The sequence below is a fragment of the Polyodon spathula genome, chromosome 1 (genome assembly GCF_017654505.1).
Source record: "Polyodon spathula isolate WHYD16114869_AA chromosome 1, ASM1765450v1, whole genome shotgun sequence".
Taxonomy (NCBI): domain Eukaryota; kingdom Metazoa; phylum Chordata; class Actinopteri; order Acipenseriformes; family Polyodontidae; genus Polyodon; species Polyodon spathula.
In genome coordinates this window covers 35,154,838-35,160,837 of record NC_054534.1, presented here as the reverse complement: position 1 = coordinate 35,160,837, position 6,000 = coordinate 35,154,838, and positions in this window count along the sequence as shown.

Sequence of the window (6,000 nt, the reverse complement as noted above, 5' to 3'; positions counted from 1 at the left end):
ACTCTTTGGTAGAGAAGCTGTTCGGTTGGCTGACGCACAAATAGGCTAGCTGTCTATTATACTAAACTGCACTAAAGACAATACTTAAGCAATACAATTGTTTCAGTGCACATCAATGGGATCACGCAGCTACAAAATGCTGTGTGGAAATAATGGGATCACGCAGCTACAAAATGCTGTGTGGAAATCAATCAAATTACAAATCAACCTCTATTCAATTTAATCATACTCACCTGATCCTAATTACAAACTGTAGATCATCTAATTAAAACAACACCACCTTTATAATGTTACTTAAATACAGCTAACATTAAGAGCTGGAATGAGGCATCTAGTAGCCACTGGGAGAGATTTGGAAAAGGTCCTCGCTCTGACTGACACAGCTCAGACGTAGCATCACACAGGGTTATTTTGTACATGTAAATAAACCTGCGGGCCTGCGGGCCTGCGGGGCGTGTCAATCCCAACCTTTTGTCTCTGTATCAAGTGGCGAACACGCATGCACATTCTCCAGAGAATTAAATCATCCAAATCACGTCTCCTATCATCAGCTATTGTGAGACTCCTGTTACAGTTGCTTATATAATCAAAACACAGTATTATCTTAAAAAAAAGAAAAAAAGGCAGCTGGAATTTGAAAAAATGTGTGTGTGGGGGGGGGGGGGGTTAAAATGAGTATCGCAATGAACAAATATGTACGAAAGAGATTAAAATATCACACCCTTTTCTATTATACTGCACATATTTTATCTTTGTCATTTTTTTACAATTATTATTATCTTTCCATAAGAACCTGGATGTATATTGTGACATTTTGCTTCCTGGCCAAAAAATGGTTAATTATATTAATCCCTTGACTGCAACCTGTTATACAATGTTTTCCTTTAAGGTCTAAATATTAATTGATTTATTTTACACCACCATTTATTTTTTATTGTCAAAGGGATTTACCTGTGTACACTGTTTCATGAAGTGAATCACTGTCATTGTCTCTTGCAGTCATATGTGCTGGTGTGAAATTCTTGATTACTCTTCCTTTTACTACACATCTCCTATTGTTTTTCGACTTTGATTGATATCAAATTGGTTATCTGTCAATCGAATTTGGCAGACATGACACTGTACCAGAAGCAAGTTGAACCAATTCATTTTAGAATTTTCTCACCAAATAAGCAATTGTAGATATAATACTTGTTGTTTGATTTACTATGATAGGTTCTGCCATTCTTTTATATATGATTTTTAATCCATCCCATTCTTTCAAAACCATGCTTTCCTTATTAGAGCAGTGTCACAAAGACGGCCGGATTGGGGGGACGTCAGACCAGAAACAGGAACCAGGAAATAAACGACAGAGAGGTGGAGTTTGGTGGAGCTGAACGAATGGTCTCACTCAGCATTTAATAGTGCACAGACAGACAGAAAATAAATGGTTGTAAGACAAACAAAAACACAGGACACGGCACTGCTAGCCAACATAAACAGACAAACAAAACGGACTAACACTAAACAAACACGGTGAGCTTATATTTGACTTATTATTACTGTTATTATTATTATTACCTCCGTCTCCAATCCCGTTCTCCACTCACCGAACACACAACCCCGAGTGAGTGAAAACATGCTGCTTTTATGCAGCTGTACCGAGACTCGATTGCTAATCAATCATTCAATTGGAGTCGCGGTACAACTGCACGTGAATTAATAAAGTGCAATTCCCCGTGCTCACATATTACTTTTTACTTGCAAGTGAAGTGCTGTGCAATCCTTGTGCCTAAATACAAATATACATTTTAAACACTTGTGTTACACAGACCCGTTTATATCCCGTGTACCAATGACTATACACCAACATTAACACAAAATACACACTGGGGCGGGCACTTTGCCACAAGCAGAATGTTTACTTTCAAAATCCCCTAGTGTTGAACTGACAGTGGAGAATGACCACAATTGAAGAATTACCAGTCCCTTTACAAGTTCAATAAAAAGGTAAATTGAAGGGAAATAATTACATTTTATGTAGAAAATCCTATATTTTTGTATTACTCAAGGAGGGCTTACTTGATACTTGTGGCAGGGTGATTGCCCTGCACATGGGGGAATTAGTGTTGGTAATTTAATATGGGGAAATGGGTTTGTTTTGTGTGCTTTTTGGAGTTGTTGTGTGTGATTAAATTTTTGTTTACAGACGGGCGCTTGATTGAGACTTACTGCCTGCTAGGCTTCGTTGAGGGGAAGGGCAGCCAGTGATTGGCTGTGCCAGTGCTCCACCAGCAAGTGGGCTGGTCTTGAATGAGCGGCCATTAGCATAAAAACATCCGGTGGGGATCTCTCTGGGCGACTGCAATGCAATGGTACAGAGGGGAGCTGCGTATATGCTACAGAGGAGAGAGTCCGCGCTTCAGGAACGACAGCTACGCAACCCTGAAACTGCAAGCGGTGCTTGTGAAGGCAATGCCCAGCCAAGGCTGTAAGAAGCAGCAGGAGTCGTCGTATGAATACCAGCTCATCAGTAGGTTAGTTTAGGGGATCGTGACCCCATGTAATGTATAGCGAGTGTTACGTAGTGCAGCCGGTTCCTGGAGCGGGACGCCTCGTTTATACGTTTAGCGCGCGCCCAGTGTGGCACCTTTTATTTGTAGTTTTTGTACAGTATTTTATTTTGCCTTTTTTACAGCCTGCTGTATGTGTTGTTGGTAGTGTCACATGATTGTGTTAATAATTCCTGCGCGCCTGAGCAGCATTTCAACTCCACCTCCCATGTCTCTCTGTCTTGCATATCAGCAGTTACCAACATACATGACAGGAGCAACCTGTCCCACTACTGAATCACTTCACTGTGATGATATAAAATACTATATGAATGTAACACCTTATTATACTACTAAACTGATGATATTTAAATGGAACGTTAATGGAATTCGAGTGGTTGTGCAATACATTTTACATTTAAAACCTGACTACTGTTATTGGACTTTTGCAGTTGCGAATACCCCACACTAAATCTCCACCTCATTTTACATGTTACCTGATGTTTGTGTCATTTGTTTCAATATCAGTAAATGCTTACGCCAATATAAATATAAAAAACAGTGTTTTGCTAATGCTTTAAAAAAAAAAATATATATATATATATATATATATATATATATATATATATATATATATATATATATATATTTTTTTACACTTCTATCAAGATCATTTCACATCGATATTTTTTTTTTACTGCTGCTATCTCACAGCACAACTCCTGTTTTGAAATTGCTGTTATTCCAGAGACAACAACAAAAATAAAGTATACAATGAAATCTAGAGTAAACTCCCTTCATATTGTGTGTAAAGCAAAGCCCTCAACATTTTAAGTCAGTTATTTAGGTTTTAACTAATCAGTCCCATGATGATGGAAACTAGCATGCATAGATTTTAAGTGTAATTTCTAGTAATCTCCCATTCAATCTACAACATGGAAACCAGCTGCAGTACCCCCTTTTTAAAATAGACACTGTAGTCTTCTATATTTCCCTGACAAATAGTTGTGGTACCCAAGGTTTCATTGGTCAGTGTGGCAGGGTGAAAGCCTTTCTTATAAATAGTGTCTGTGTGGGAATGTAAGGCTGGCAGGGATGGGGTTAAATCTATTCCTGTCAGCAATCACACTTGTGGCCATTCCACAATTACCTAATCAATTCTGAGGACACACATGTAGATACAAATATGATCAAAGGGGTCCATACTGTACATGGAAAAATGAACAAACGTACCCAGAAATATCTCTAGATTTTTAACTGTCTGGTGAAGAAACAAACAGAGACTGAAGAAATGTAACGAGATTGCGCACAATTGAAGCTGTACCACAAATTGAATATTTAAGAAAAAACTGTATTTGAATTTGCAGTTTAAACAAATCAAAAGCAAATAAGTTTGTCTGCGGAGAAATTCTACTGAAGAAAAAGGCAGAATGAATTGTTGAAAGTGGGACTTCATGTATTAGTTCAAACCGCTACACCCTACAGTAACATTATTTAAATGTGTTACTGTGACATAGTATGTATCTGTATAAATAAAGTTGAATTATGTTGAATGGGTTAATTCCATCCCTGCATGGAAAGTGGCTGGCTCTTGATTGACTAATTGATGGTGATGATGAGCCACGAGTTCTGTGAAAGGAGAGTTAGTGTCCGAGCATACAGATATAGTTGATATAGTGTATAGTGTGGTCATGTATGGATAAGCATGAGAGCTGTAATTGTTTGTGGTTATTAAATCTGCAGATATTGACAATAGTGAGTGCTCAGGAAAGGACACCTGCAAAGAAAACTTAATCTCAGACAATGGAATGCTCTGGTCAGATTATATGAGAGATATGTTTTATCCATTATAAAATAAATAATTCTTATGCAAAGATGTCAGTGGGCTCCCAGGCCAAAAAGCCATATTATACAATCACCCATAAAGCTTATATTTTTTCACTTTCTTCCTGTACATGGGTTATCTATAATATATCTAGTATAATGTGTTATGGCATGTGGATTTGCATTAATATATGTTTATTAATAACAGGCTATTCTAGCAACACAATGTTAAAGACCCTTCACATCAGGCATTACTAGACATTATGCTTTTGTACTTCAATGTTACAATACAATTCAATATAATTTGTATTTATTCAAACTATTTACTTAGTTTTTTTTTTCATTTTATATGTATCCTTCCACATAAAACACTATAAAATGAATGTTCTACAAAATATAATCCCTGTAACAGGGTGAAGAGCCCTGTACATTTGTTTGTTTATTTTTAGAACGGGGTCTCCCCTCCGCCCCTGTGTCTCCTGTGTTTATTTGGTTTATTTTTGTATTTAAATATTACGGCGTAGTCGTGAGTTTCGTTTGTTATTGTTTTAAATGTGTTCTGGCAGAGGCAAGGTAGGAAGCTTATCCTCTGCCAGGAATAATTAAAAACCTTGTGGTTATGTTTGGCTTTCGACTAGTGTGTTGTTAAACTACTACTAAAACTAATTAATTAATTAATTTGACCAATTAAGCTTCTAATAAGCACATCAACGGTCCAATTAAGTCATTTATGGTACAGTTGGAACAAAATCCAGGAGGGACACCGACCCTCCAATACCAGGACTGGAGACCCCTGAAAAGTGTTGGAGTAGGTTTTAACAGAGTCATTGGCACAAGAAGCAACAGGAACTTTCCATCTACAGTGTGGTCTTTAAAATAATGAAATATTCCAAATTGAAGTATAAAATACAAGCATAGAATAAACCTTCAACAGAAGAAATGTAGGGTCTTTGATACTATAGCAGGGGTGTCAAACCACAGTCCTCAAGGTCCAAAGGGTCTTCTGGTTTTCAGTCCAGCGTAAGCTCTCAATTAACATAACTGATCTAATTATTTGTTGAATTTGACATATGTAAAATTTTTCAAGGTCTTTTACAGTTGATGGTTTTAAAAATTGACTTGTTTCCAGGTACCTATGAAACATTTTGAGGCCTGAAGAGTAGTGTTAAATGTGTCCAGTTAATCAAATTATTAGACCAATTAAGTAATTGAGAGGTCGGGTGGAACAAAAGCCAGAAGACACTGCGGCTCTCCAGGAACAGAGTTTGACACCCCTGTACCATAGCAACTGTGGAACTAATACAAATAAATAATTAGGATTAAAAACCTTAGCATTCCTTTTATAAAAGCCTTGAAACATTACAAAGACATGTAATAAAAAAAAGAAATTTTGATAAAATGTTATTTCTTGTTATTGGCTGTATGTACAATTTGTATCCAATCAGTTATATTTGTGTAGATCATAGACACGTGGAGATATTAATGTGTGCCACTGAGTTTATTAGTATTTTGACAAGCATATGGAATCAACTGAAATGTTGGAAGTTAAATTTTTATTATGTGCATATCTCGTTTTGTTTTCTAACCTTTTTGGCATATAACCAGAAATAAAGTTGTAACACACCTCATGCTGTAGATTTCC